The sequence below is a fragment of the Eulemur rufifrons genome, chromosome 1 (genome assembly GCF_041146395.1).
Source record: "Eulemur rufifrons isolate Redbay chromosome 1, OSU_ERuf_1, whole genome shotgun sequence".
In the NCBI taxonomy this organism is placed as follows: Eukaryota; Metazoa; Chordata; class Mammalia; order Primates; family Lemuridae; genus Eulemur; species Eulemur rufifrons.
Window position 1 is genome coordinate 72,816,740 of NC_090983.1, and position 14,372 is coordinate 72,831,111.

At 39.4% G+C, this 14,372-nt stretch overlaps 1 long non-coding RNA gene across 1 annotated transcript; it reads right to left on the minus strand.

Annotated features, from left to right (window-relative positions):
• Positions 1-262: 262 nt before the first annotated feature.
• On the minus strand, positions 263-13,999 carry LOC138386418 (uncharacterized). Its single transcript, XR_011233881.1, has 3 exons — positions 13,946-13,999; positions 2,794-2,826; positions 263-1,435 (listed from the first exon to the last, which is right to left on the minus strand). It is a non-coding gene; the product is annotated as an uncharacterized lncRNA (long non-coding RNA).
• Positions 14,000-14,372: the final 373 nt, after the last annotated feature.

Consider the following 14,372-nt stretch of genomic DNA (forward strand, 5'->3'; position numbering starts at 1 on the left):
AAAACATATATATCATTCACCAATAGTCCTAAGGCAAACACTCATCCAGACCCACCCAGGATGGGGCGGGGAGGTGCTGACGCCAGAAAGGCCCTGCTGTCTCTCCTGTGTGTGTATCCACAGGCTCCTTCCTCTTCTCGTGACTTTTATAATCATGTCTTTGCTTTTATGAGGCTCTTCTGTATAGCTGAATATAGTCTTTCATCCTGTAATCTAAGCCAATTTATTGTCTATATTTCCTCTGCAATTAATGGGGGGAAAAGTCAATTCTTAGTCTTATTTTCTCCAAGCTTCTTAACTTCAGTCACTGTCTTAGTCCACTTGGGCTTCTATAACAAAATATCATAGACTGGATGATTTAAACAACAAAGATTTATTTCTCCCAGTTTGGAGAGGCTGAGAAGTCCAAGATCAAGGTGCAGGCAGATATGATTTCTGGTGACAGCCCTCTCTCGGTCTGCAGATAGTCATCTTCTCATCATATCCTCATATGTCAGAGAGCAGAGAGGGATTTCCATGTATTTAAGGCCATTAATCACATGATGAGGGTCTCACCCTTATGACCTAATCTATCCCTAATTATCTCCCAAAGGCCCCACCTCCAAATACCATCACATTGAGGGTTAGATTTCGACATATGAATTGGAGGTACATAAACATTCAGTCCCTAACGGTCTCTTTCCCTTTTTCTCTTACTCAGTCTGGCAATCTCTGCTATACCCACTCAGATTGTGCCTCAAAAATCACCTACATGGACTGTCATTGTTTGAATAGCCTTTTTTTCTTGCCACTTGCTTTGCTATCTTTCCCCATAAAATGCCAAGAACTTTAGGGACCCTGATGGCAGTAGGGTCAACATTTCCAGACTAGACCTTACTCTGTTCCTGAATGGCTTTAATAATGATGGAAATAGTTTAAATAAGAACCCAGAAAATGGAGGAGTCAGTACATTGAAGGATCTCTCCCATCTGCTGACGCCTGAGATTCTTACCTCCTGTTTGCTTTCTGTGCCGCCATAACCGATAATCACCAGGCGTATGAGAGGAGACGAAATGAGTCCACCACAAAGAGGGTGTCTTGTGAGAAAAGAAATTTGCCACAGGAATGTTGCTGGGAATCCCTGAAATCTCCAGTCCTTAGAGGAGTCTTTATTTCAAAGGCAGCTTCATATCATCAAAGCAAAAGTGTTTACAGAAATTGACAGTACAGCACAACATTATTCATAAAAGAACCCTGTACTTTCCTCCCAAATGATAAAGATTTCCTAATAACAACACGGAAAATGATAAGGGAGAGTGTTTTCCTTTTTCTTGAGGTTGCGAAGAGATGGTGGATTTGAGTTGATGGAGGCGGCCCCGCTACCCTCGCTCACTGTGCCCACTGCTGAGGTCGGCGCATCGTGGACAGTGCCTTCCAGAACACCACTTCCTGCAGCCTGGAGATAAGGCAGAATCATTGTTTAGCCACAGCAGGCCGAACAGGAACCTGGGAACCATGTGGTGATGGTAGTAGTGCAAGGGGGGAGCGTGCACCCGAGCACCCTCCATGCCCTGGAGGAAGTGAATGTTGCCCCACACCCGGGTCCTCTGATGCTCTCTCAGCCATGCACTAAGTGCCAGGTTGGGTCCCCTCCCTGGCTCTACCCCCACACCCCCAGTGATGAGAGCCACTGACCCACCTCCCATGCCTGCCCCATGGCAGGCCCGTACAGGAGTCAGACACAGTCACTGTGACTCTGGCATACTGACACCAGGCCCTGAGCCTGCCTGCCTCACTTTCCTGCCAATTTATTATTTAATAAAAATGTTGTTAAATAGTTTTTAAAAAAAAAAAGTCGAGAAGTCCTTTTCAGCAAATGGGCCAGCACTAAGCTGGCTTGACCTGAGTGACCTGTGGTCTAGTCATTACGTGGCTTCATGACTCTGAACAAGTTTTTCTCATCTGAAAAGTGAGCAGGTTTGACCAGATGACCTCTAAGATACGTTCAAGTCCCAACATTGTAGTCTATGTGTAGACAGTGGATGTTCTAGATCCTGAAATAGAGATTTTGTTTTTCATGTGAATTGGATATTGGATTCTTATGGTGAGGGATAAAAAAGCATGATAATAAGTTAGAGCCATCAAGATTATTTCTTAGAAGAATGGAAACTTTGGGAATAATTGAATCACACTGATCAAAAGAAAAAGCAAGCAAGCAAAAAAAAATTTCATATTTATCCCCACCTATATTTTTGTCATACATGGATTATTTAGGTGGTCCCAAATGTTTCAGCATTGTAAATTGATGCAGGGTTGGAAATAAACAATTGTTTGAGCATCTACTATGTGGCAGGAATTGTGCCAAGTTCATTCATCTTCAAGGTAAGACTATAGGTAATGACATTCCCTTTTAGAAATGTGTAAACAATTCTAAGTGTGACATCTCCCTTTTAGAAAGTTGAAACAAGTTACCTATGAGCTATAGCAGAAGTTCTCAAAGTGTCCCCTACCTCCACCCTAATATCTTTGACATTGAGTAGAAATTTGATAGAATTGCAAATTCTCAGGCTCCACCCAGACCTGATTGGAGATTGTGGGGTGGGCCCAGAAATGAGTTTTTCATCAGCCCTCCAGTTAAAGTTAGAAACCACTAATCAAGGGAGTTGAGAAACTAGGAATAAATCTGATACCAAACTTGAACTCTTTCCACCATCCACAATTAGTATGGAATTCTGATTTGCCTGAGACATTTCTGATTGCTTTTCTTCATATTATTTTCAAAGGTGCTTTGCAGGTGGGAAATATTGCAATTACCTTTTTTCATATCCACTGGAGGAAGATGAGAGACTTGAAACAGAATCATTTCAAGTTTGGGAGACAAAAAGAAAAGTTAGGATCTTCATGATAATAACATACATCTTATTAATGTATTATCCCTGGAAGCAAGGGGTGAACTGGATGATCTTTGACATCACTCTCATCCTATGAGTTTACTCATTTGATTTTACCAGTGGCTAAGCACTTGTTCATACATATAGATTTATAGTGGCATGTTTCTTCCAAGAAGTGGATTTGAGAATATGCTATAATTTTTTTTTTTTTTTTTTCAGAAACACAATCTCCCCCAGGCTGGAATATAATGGCATAATCATAGCTCATTGCAGCTTTGAACTTCTGGGCTCAAATGTCCTTCTTGCCTCAGCCTTCTAAGTAGCTGCAACTACAGGTGTCTGCCACCACTTCTGGTTAATTTTTTTAAATTTATTTTTTGTAGAGATGGGGTCTTGCTATATTGCCCAGGCTGGTCTCAAACTCCTGGCCTCAAGCAATACTTCCACTTGGCCTTTCAAAGTGTTGAGATTATAAGCATAAGCTTATAATCATAGCCTTTAGGCCATCATGTCTGGCCTAAAGTATGCTATAATTTTTAAATCTTATGTATACAATTAAAGTGAGGGAAGATTTTACTTATTTTATTCACTTTCTCACCTCTAAAACCACTACAATGCTTAGCTATAGCTGCTTAACAATATTCATTGGACAAAAAAAGTTAGACCCTTGGATTAGTTGATAATTTCCCTTTCCCTTTTGGTTTAAATTTTATATATGTTGATGTCAAATGAGCCTGCATGAGATTGAAACCATAAGACAGTTTCTAACAGCTTTCTCATAGAATTATATCTGTAAACAAGGAAACCTTTGACCTCAAATCTTTAGTTATTGCCAGCGTCAAAATGAGAATGTACTTTCTGTTTCTATTCTGCTTTCCAAATACAAGTCTACACGTTTCTTATCCTTTCTGTCTTTTTGCTATATAGCAAATTGAAGAGAACAGTTAGTACTGATCAAATCCATCAGTCCCATAGATAACAGACTACAGTTGTGGGTAGAAGGTTTTGGTGACGAGGTCCTGTTAGTCCTGTGCATTCTTATTACAGTTTCATCCTCACTTCCTTGAGGTGACATGAAATTCTCATTGCCTTTGCAAGAACTAAAGTTCAAGTTGGTGTAGGCTATAAGTATGGATCAAGGTCACATTTTTAGGAATCATGAAATTTACCATTTTCTTCTCAGGATGTTTTTATGAGGCAAAACATCTTTTGTCTAGAATTCTGAGCCACCTGAAACCATTTCTTACTGAAATATGTTACTTGACTTAGAAATGTCTTTTAGACTAATATAGGAGTATACTCTAACTCAGTCTTATTATTGAGTTCGTTAACTGCTGTTTTTCATTCTATGAAGTTGTCAGTAATGGAGAATATCTGTGGAAAAGGGACATTTGGATTGAGTGTGGGAGGTCTTGTTACATAAGAAGTATCTTTAAACAAAATGTATAAATTAATGTCTTTGGATTCAGAGGGAGTTTGCAAACTTATGGTGCTGCAAAATATTTATCCCAATCATGTATTTCCTTTGTCTGGCACAACATATAATAATCTCATTATTTAAGCTTTCTTATTTTTTGTATTGTGTATGTGTGAAATTTAGAGGATTCAACGAGATATTCATTACACAAAATCACAAGAGAACTATGATATAATCATCCAATGACTTTAAGGCAAAATTCCCCCAAACATTTAGTACTGGCTGATTGGCAAACTGGATAGGCAAACATTGGTTTGAATCTAGGTTCAGACACTTAACCAACTGTTGAGCTTAAGTTATTCAATCTCTAAGTGTTACTTTTCACACTCATAGAATTGAGATGTAAATAAAACCTATGTATGCATAGCATTTGTGAGAAAACTAAAATTAGACAGCCCATGTAATATACTAGCCCACTGTATCATACCTGGTTAGAATTCAATAAATGGTAGTCAATATTCTTATTAGTTTTTATAGTGTGAAATAAGGAAGCATTAGAGCAATAAAACATACAAATCTAAATATATGACTAAAAGACAGTCCAATAAACTCCCTGCACAAATGAAAAGTAATCCCAGAATCTTAGAATGGTGCTTGACCTAGGAAGGAAGTCTCTACTGCTCATGCTATGGTTCTATGGTTCTATGTTTCCTGCCTACCAAGAGCTTATTTGCAACTAAGGGAAACCCAGGGAAGGAGGAAGGATTTTTGTGTTTCTTTATAGTTTAAGTAAAGTAACACTTTGAAAAAGAACACAGTAACTAAAGGTTTCCAGCTGTGAGGAATTCCCTCTCTGGTTTAAAAGGTCACTGACTGTTTGCAAAAGGAGTTGTTAGATACTGTTTGGACAGTGCAAATCAAAAGGAGTTGGGAGGAAGTCCACAGGTTAATGAGACATTAGGCAGTCTTATGATGTGAGGTAGAAAATGCACTTTCCTCCTCCATCCTCAATTTCCCATCAACTTTTTTGTAAGGAAGTGACTTAGGCAGACAAGGAGTCTCAAAAGCAGGGGACTGGGCAGAGAAAATCTTATCTTGGATTTTCCAAGGAGGTTCCGTTGCACTATTAAAATTAATACTATTTCTTGGTGAGGCCAATTTAATGCATCATTGCTTCTAATTGTGTGCTTAATATACACCTCTTTGAACATTTAGCCTGGGATGTAAATAAATGTTAGCATTCACACATTCACGCATCTAATTAATTTCCGCCAGAAAATTCATTACGATATCATGCCATATGGATTTATCTTCATTAACTGTTGTGGAGCCTTTTAAAATGAAATGTTTCTTTAAATATCGTATATTGGGCAGCGGTAATGCAGCAGGCTAAAAAAGAAATATTAATAATAACAGTCTGTCTTAAAAGGAAAAGTCTAGAAATCTCACATGGATTGATATTTAAGCCTCACTTGCTTTGATAATGGAAAAAGAGACAACACATTATAGTTCATAGGCAAACTTCTAGAAAACCTTCAGTTTTGGATTCATCTAAATCTGACAAACATATTCTAGTTTTCAGCCTTGCTCTGAGTGTTTAGTACATCCCTTAAATTCTAAGAGCTATGTTGAAATTTTATCTTTAAATTTATTTTTCTTTTAGTTTTATATAATGTTTCTTTAAACCACATCTTAGTGGTTACTCATTAGAAGACTAAGAGCTTAACTAGAACCCAAGGATGGTTTAGAATCCTAAGAATACATACAATTTAGGATTTCTTTAAGTCTAAGCCATAATGTTGAGGTTGAACATCTCCTCTGGGTAGAAGACTCCATGTGACAAAGCTTCAGTTAAATCGTGGATATGAAGCATAGACAATGCAATGAAAATGATGGAATCAAATGTCATGGCCTAGCAGAGAGGAAAGGAATGTCTTAAATTCAAGCTTCTCCTGAATGTTGTACAAGTTTTTCTTTAAAATATTTAATTCTAAATTAAATTTGGAGCCATTGTCACTGAGTGTAATTTAGGTTGTGGGTCTTAAATAGTTTTTCTTAACGCGTCATGGTCATCTTTTTATGTCAAAATTCAAATTTTCTGCTGCATGCAGAGTTTAGAAAAAGTTCAGGATATTCCATAAGCATCATCTCTAAATCTTTAATCAAACATTTATTCATAAAAATAGCACTATACATTTGTTTTGTGCTTTTTATTTTAAAACATTTTCATGTGCATTATGTTTTACTAAGTTCAATACAGGGTCACATATTGAGAGGGAAAGAAATAAAAGGACTACCCATTTTTACTATCAGCATTCATGTGTGGGGTAACAAAGCATACCTTCCACTAGATAATACTAGACCACATGTAATCAAGGCAGCCAGTGTGCAATAATCCCGTTTGCTCTGTCGTAATTGAAAACATTCTTCTTTGCTTACTAGAAGCAGATGAGGTCCCACATTCAGCACCATCCCAGCACAATATTAAGCAAATTATAGTTCTCACATGTGAAAGAGTGGCTACTCCTAACTGGCTGATTAGTTGACAGAAGCACGTTAAATATCATATTGCACATGCCTGGCTCATAATCAGCTCTTAAATGTTTATGTTTGTATACACATTCCACAAATCTTAGAGTCCCAGCAAGTCTTTCCTGAGAAAGTGAGATTTGAGCCAAGATGCGAAGATGTGAGTAGGATAATTAGGCAAGGGGGGCGGTGTGAAGGAGCTTTTTCAACACAGGGAAGGGCATGTGTGGAGACCCCACGGTGAGGGGAGTGTGGTTCTGCCCAGACCCTGAGGGAAAGTCACTGGCTGGATGTAGGATGGATGTTCTGAGCAAAGGAGCCCCAGGTGAGACTCCACCAGGAAGACAGTCACATGGGGCCTTGGTGCGTTTAAGGAGACAGATTTTAATGCAGTGAGTGATGAGAAGCTACTGAAAGGTTTTAAGCCAAGGAAAGACATTTTTAAAAGACCTTTGGTTTAAATCATGATCTTTACTAGGTCACTGTCTTAGTCTGCTCGGGCTGCTAAAATAAAATATTGTAGACCGGGTGGCTTATAAACAACAGAAATTTATTTCTCACAGTTCTGGAGGCTGGTAGTCCAAGATTCCAGAGTGTCGGCATGATTGGGTTCTAGAGAGGTCTGGTTTCCTGATTCATAGATGATACCTTCTTGGTGTGTCCTCACACAGTGGAAGGAGCAAAAAAGCTCCCTTGGGTCTCTTTTATAAGGGCATTAATCCATTCATAAGGACTCTGTTTTCATTATCTAATCACCTCTGAAAGGCCCCACCTCCTAATATCATCACATTGGGGGTGAGGATATTTCAACATATGAATTTGAGGGGACACAAACATTCAAACCATAGCAATCACTAGGAGAGAAGCTCAAAATCATAAAAGTAGTGAAAAGAGCTCTTACTGGTTGTTGATTTTTTCCTTTTTAAAACAAATTTATTAAATGAAATAACACATACAGTCTCCAGAACAGTACCTGGCCCATAGTAGGTACATATTTTCTGACAACTCATATTTATCTGGACTCCTTAGAATTACCACCTTAAGTGGTTCAACTGACAACTCAAATTGTTTTTGGAAAATATAGCATCTTTCCAGTGACAGGGATCACCAAAATTGCTTCTTAAATTAAACAAACGTCTATTATAAAAATTGGGCAGTAAAGAGATGGTTTAAATTGCTTTATTCGATGTCAAAAAATAGACTGTGTTCAACATGTGGAAAGTCAATTTGTTATGATCCTTTTATTCCCCAATTTATTTTTCCAATATTTTCAGTAATACATTTCTTCTTGTCAAGTATAGAAGAGCTCAAATCACACAATAACAGACATATTGAGAATTGCAGAAATATGAATTGTAACTTTCTTAGAGCTTGGCTATAAAAAAATTACATTTTACATGTATACTAATGGTTTTAAAATAATTTTGAAGACTGTTTTTATTAGTCTACCAAGAGCAATAGCTTTCAAAGTTATTTGAGGCTCTTTTTACATAACTTGAAAAGGCCATGTCCAATGGAGGGAATAACGTCTTCAAAGCTAACCACGCATCTGCACAATAAAGTAAACGAAAGACTGCCTCATGAAGAAAAATGTTTGCAAAGTCTGAAGAAAACTTTGTCCAACTCTCATAGTTATCCTGGTACACCAAAGGCTGCAAAATTGCTATTAGTTGCACCATCTTAGTGGTTCTCAAAGCTGTCTGCAGCATCAGCATCACTGCAATTTGTTAAAAATTCAAATTCTCAGGATCTACTCCAGACCTCTTGTATCAGCAACTCTGCAGTGGAGCCCAGAAAAGTGTGTGTTAATAAGCCCTCCAGGTTCTGATGATTGAGAACCAGTGGTCTAAGAGAAAATGCATCCTGCAGAAACCATATCATCAGCCAGTCAGGTCCTACATAACTGGAATAGAACAAAAGTATCTCTACCTATGTTTTACTTTTAATATGTTAAAGTTTTACTTGAACATCAGCAAATAACCACAGCTTTTAATAATTAAGAACATGTTCCTAAACCTACAGCTTAAAAAACATGAGCAAGTCCCTGTTTTGTCCTCAATTCCATTACTCACTTTCATTTTTTTCCTTTCTCGTCTTGGCAGATGCTCTCAACTGCTTACAAGTATGGGTGGGAAGTGATTATAAACTTCAGATTTAATAAAACATCAGAAACAAGGAGAAACAGACCAAACTGCTCTGTGATTTACAGGGATTTTCTAGTTTCACTTTTTCCCTTTTCTCATGCTTGTAAAACTTCCAAATGAAAGTGATCTCTACATATCTGCTCCTGTGTGGTACGGGGCTCTCCCAGGGGCAGACAGAGAACAAAAGACGTGAGCCCTCCCTGGAGTGACCACCATATGGTCACACAGGGCTGGGGCTGAGATAGAAACCCACCCCTCATCTCTTGAGAGCTGGCCCCAGGTCCTTCAAAAAGTGAGATGGCATCGATTACTCTAGCAAATGTGTATGGAGCACTTGGCATAGTCAGTCACGACTCGTAGGTGTAGGATTTTGCCCATCTACCAAATATGCCCGAGATGGTGAGTTTTCCCATTTGATCAGGTGTAACTCCAATTCATCCTGAACTGAAATTTCAGCTCTCGCTCCAGCTACAAGTGGCAAACCTTAGTGTTTTAATACTTTTGCTCCTCCTGAGGCGCATGTGATTTCAACACTGCAAAGTGGTGAAATTATTCCTTGAATGACAGAAGCACAGTAAGCAGTTGTTTTTATGTTTTCTTTTAATTGCACTAATCAGTAAATAAAGCGAACCTTCACTACTTGAGAACAATGGAGCATGATGGTTTTGGGGGATGGCCCCCATCTTGAGCTCTCTTCCCTGCCCCACCCTTATCCACTTTGGTTAGGAGCACCTTTGCTGTGTCTGCCTCAGGTTTCTTTTTAGCATTTTAAACTCAAGCATATTCAGATGTGAATGTATGAACGTTCACGCTGGCATTTTGTTTGTGCGTGGTGGGTGGGGGTATGTGCGTTTGAATGGGGGGATCCCATTTCTGTGGAACTTCGGGCATCTGTGATCTGGGAGAGGAGCTAACAGAGGAGAGTGGTGGCAGCGCCCTCTTGACTCTACTGAACCACTCGTGGGCAGGTTTCACTCAGCCACCGGGCTGTCCTTTACGATGACATACATCACTAAAAATAAAAATATTCATCAAAGACTCGATGACAATGAAGACAGGATCAAGATTTATGTGCTTGGGCCATGATAAGATGGGAAGGCAGTTTAAATTTTGCTGGTGTTGTTACATTTACTGTTAAACACCTAAAGGCAAAGCTAGGCTCTGCCAATTGCAAGTGAAGCTGCCCTATAAGCAAGTGAGAGAACTCTTGCCTGCCCGTGGCTTGGTCTGGGAGTTCATCAAAACTGGTGAGACACCTTCAGGTGTTTTCTATAAAGAGTTTTTTACTTTGGCTGGTTGTGTGAAGAGTTTTCATGCCAGGCTAATCAGAGGGGGCTTCTTACCCTCTCCACACCCCCTATCTCACAACACATCAGGAGTCATGCACGTACTCCACTGTCTTGTTCTTCACGTCACACATGAACCACTGAAGGCGGAAGCATCTAAGTCCCCCCAGTAAATCCAGTGGCTTTGACTACAGTACAGGGGGCTTGTTAGCCATGAGCCAATTAAGGTAATTAATGCTATTTAATGTGAAATGTTCTCCGATACACACACTGGCAGGAATATTGAAAAATATGAGCATCAAGAGTTCTGATTTATTTTCCCATTTCCAAAGCCTGCTGCTGAGTGCCAAGTAGTACTATATGTGCTCCTGGCATAACTTTATTAATAATCTTGGCAAACAAAGAATCCTTCAACAAATAGCAGTAGCCTTTTGATTATATTGTGCCACAGATAATAATTGCTTCAAATTGAGTGCAGTGGAGTCTATTTGCTCATGCATAATGAAAAAAAAATCATATAACAGCTTGATTAGAAAAACGAACGGCATGCTGGAAAGCTACCAAGAATTTCCCCCAATTGGACATTTTAATTGTTTTACCTCAGTTGCTGATCCAGGCCAAATTCATTCAAAACAAATTTTACATACCAAAATCTCTATAAAACATGGAGATTTCCCAGCCTACTGGCAGTAATTCATTTAGAGTTAATGAATGTAAAAAATGTTTTCAGCTACATAAAAATATGATATCATTGTTGTTGGAACAATATTTAATTCAGCAAAATTCCAGTATACAGAAAAATTTAAATTGGCTTTTACAGTTCTGGAAAAGGAGATTTGACCTGTACTTTATGTTAGCAATGAGATTGTGCAGGCTACGTCTTTGCACATAGGTATGCTACAATTATTTCCATTTAAAATGGATTGGGATAAAACATTACCTGTGGGGTACAATGTACAATATTCAGGTGGTGGGTACACTAAAAGCCTAGACTTCACCATTACACAATATATACGTGTAACAAAATTCAATTTGTACCCCCTCAATCTATAATATTAAGATTAAAAAACTCAAAACTAACCAAGAAAATTAATAAATAAAAATGAGTTGTGCTTTTAAATGAAGATTTGGAAGTGTACCATTGATTATTTCCGTTAACCTAATAGCTACCCTTTGTTGAGCAATTACTGTTTCAGACACTCCGCTAAACAGTTAACAAATATTATCCGACATAATCTTCACAATAACCCTGTCAGTTAGATATTCTTTGCACACCTTGCACACAGTAGGTACAGGATAAAAATTTGCTGCATGAATAGAGAAGTTAAGGAACTTGTTTGACATCACAAGGAGTGGACCAGCATTTCACGCCAGTGGTAACTTTTCTCTTGAATCCCTTGTTTATGCTTTTCCCCTTTTTTAAACCTTTCTTTTCAGAAGTGATGCTTTAAAGGCTCTAAATTCTAATGGTCCCCACGTGAGGCTAAACTTAACCATACTAGGAATTCCTCCAGGTAAATATTCTTCAGAACACCAGACAGTGTGGGGTCTTTTGAATGTGCCACTGACACCTATAGGTAATGACAACAGGTAATCGTCCTTGGGGCTTAGCAGAGGGAACTACAGTGGTGACATTTCAAACATGCAAACATGCGCAATGTGAGGCTGCCAGAACCACAAAGGATTTAACTGTAGATGAAAACAAGTCAACTGGAACACAGTTTGAATTCAGCCAAGGATTGCAGACTCTTGCCCAAACAATATTCTTGATGAACATTCCACTTAGGAAAGTCTGTAATTTTGAATTTTCCATATTTGGGACAAATTGGCCCACATTCTTAATGGTGATCATGGTCAGTCCTGGGTAACATTTTGAAGAGAATTAGGGTTCCCTGTGGCATCCTATCCACACCCTTCAGCACCCCGCTCCCTCTCCACCTGCTCCAAACACCATCTCCCCCAGTCCATTACCTTACCAGCACACCATTATTAATGAAGAAATTAAAATAGTTATTTTTTTTTACTATTTTAGCTATGGAATCCTTGTCCAAATGCAATCTCATTTAGAAGCATGAATTAAAAAAAAAAAAAAGAAGAAGAACAACCCTCTTAAGAGAATGGGAGTAAAGTTCTAGAATCATATTAACTCAATGTCAATTCAATGATGATTACACCTGAGTAAGGAATCTTTCTTCACCTTATCCCAAGGTCTACCTCATTTCAAAGATTCCTCAGATGACCACAATGACTCAGATGATCCCCTTTCTCAATTCCTCTGTATCAATAGTCAAGGACACAGTTCAAGCCTAACGTGGGTTTGCCCTTTCTGCTCAGTTAAACTGTAAACTCCCTCACGGGAGGGACATTGCCTTCCACTTCTTTCGTGTTCTTCATTTAGGTAGAAGAGCCTGCCCATAATAAATAATTCACCAGAAGCACACCTTAGACATAATTCTCTGCGCCCACTTTCTTTATACGTCCAGGTTTGGCGATAGCTGGAGCCCTGGGCAGAACCCAGAGAACCAGCCAGAGTTGGAACCCGACTACCTCAACTTTCTGTGAGACTGTGGGCAATTATATTTACCTCTCTGTGCCTCAGTGTTCTAATCTGTTAAATGGACAGAAGGACCTCATCAACCACATGTGAGGATTCAAGAAGATTTTGTTTGTAAAGCACATAGTAGAAACTCAGTAACTCTCAGCCCTCCTTTGCTTTCCCATTTTGAATTGTTGGCCTAGTTAGCCCATGAATTACTTACTGTAGGTTAATTGGGTAAAAAAAAAATACCAAAAAAAACCAAACTCCCTGTTACCAACACGACATGATGGGCTCCTGTTCTGAGATTTAGTCGCCTTTGTCACACTGTCCTGGCTACAAACATTACATTCTGCGACATTCTACATGGCTGAGTAGTAATGTGAGTTGACTGCGAGCACGGGTGAGATGGGGGTCAAATGAAGGTGCCAGAAGAGCAGGCCAGTCGCTTATTCGTCCTTTGCAGCTGTCCTTCCTGCCCCGCGCTACACAGAGATGACTGGCTCTGCCCTTTCCTACATTGGATTCGTTCTAAAAACATAAGAGGACAGTTTCTTATCAGTGAAGGATTTCCGCGCGCTTCTCTAGAGCAGTGCTCCGCAAACATTAATGTGCATAAAAAGGGCTGGAATCTCGTCAGGGCGCAGGTCAGTAGGAGCGGGGTGGGGTGTGGCGTTCCGCATTTCTAGCAAGCACCAGGAAATGCTGCCGCCCCGGCTGCTCCCGAAACAACACTATGAGGAGCAAAGGTCTGGGTAATTGCAGCGAGGCAACCAGAGCTAGTCACATAAAACACAAGGAAGAATGCAACTGAAAACAAGAAAAACAAAGCAAAGACTCAGACCCAAAACTCAGCTGGCAATGTCACCTGTGCATTATGGGACTACATAGCATGCACACGCTTATTTATACATTTGAATTTTTTTTAACCCCTCTCCCCACACTACGCCGCGCACCCGGGGGCGAGTTTATGGCCTCCTTCGGGACCTAGGAGTCGCGAAGGGGGACTGCCTCTTCTAATCTCTAAAGGTAGGATCATCTAACATTTCAGCTTGCCCAGCACAGTCATTCTGTGCTTGCTGTTCCAGCCTTAAGTGTTCCTAGCACAGCCAAATCAACTTCAAAAGTGTACACTCAGGACAATAAATGGCATGTTCACCTACCTGAAGGACTTAGCTGATCCTCCATCTCATTGAGATTACAAAGAGCCCTACACTGTTTTCAGATGACGAAAAAAAAAAAAATGACCATTTTTTTCAAGTATTACAAGCCCCAATTTCCCTGAAAATAGAAGATTTCAAAAATTTATTTTCTTTGTGACAAACCCCAATGTATCTTCACTGCCTCTGCCCTGAAGACAATTATTTACTATAGTTTGGATTCTCTGAGGTGAAGTTTGTTGGGATGTGGAGAACTAAGCACAAAAAGCAGCAAGATCAAATTGGGGAGAATCAGTGGCAGAAAATATGTGTGGGGCCTGGAACCAATGCTGTGGGGGGAGCAGGAAAGTGACTAAAAATATAGGAAGGAGTGGAAAATCCAGGAGTAGATTTTCCACACCTGATTTTTATTTTCACCTTCTTTTTCCCC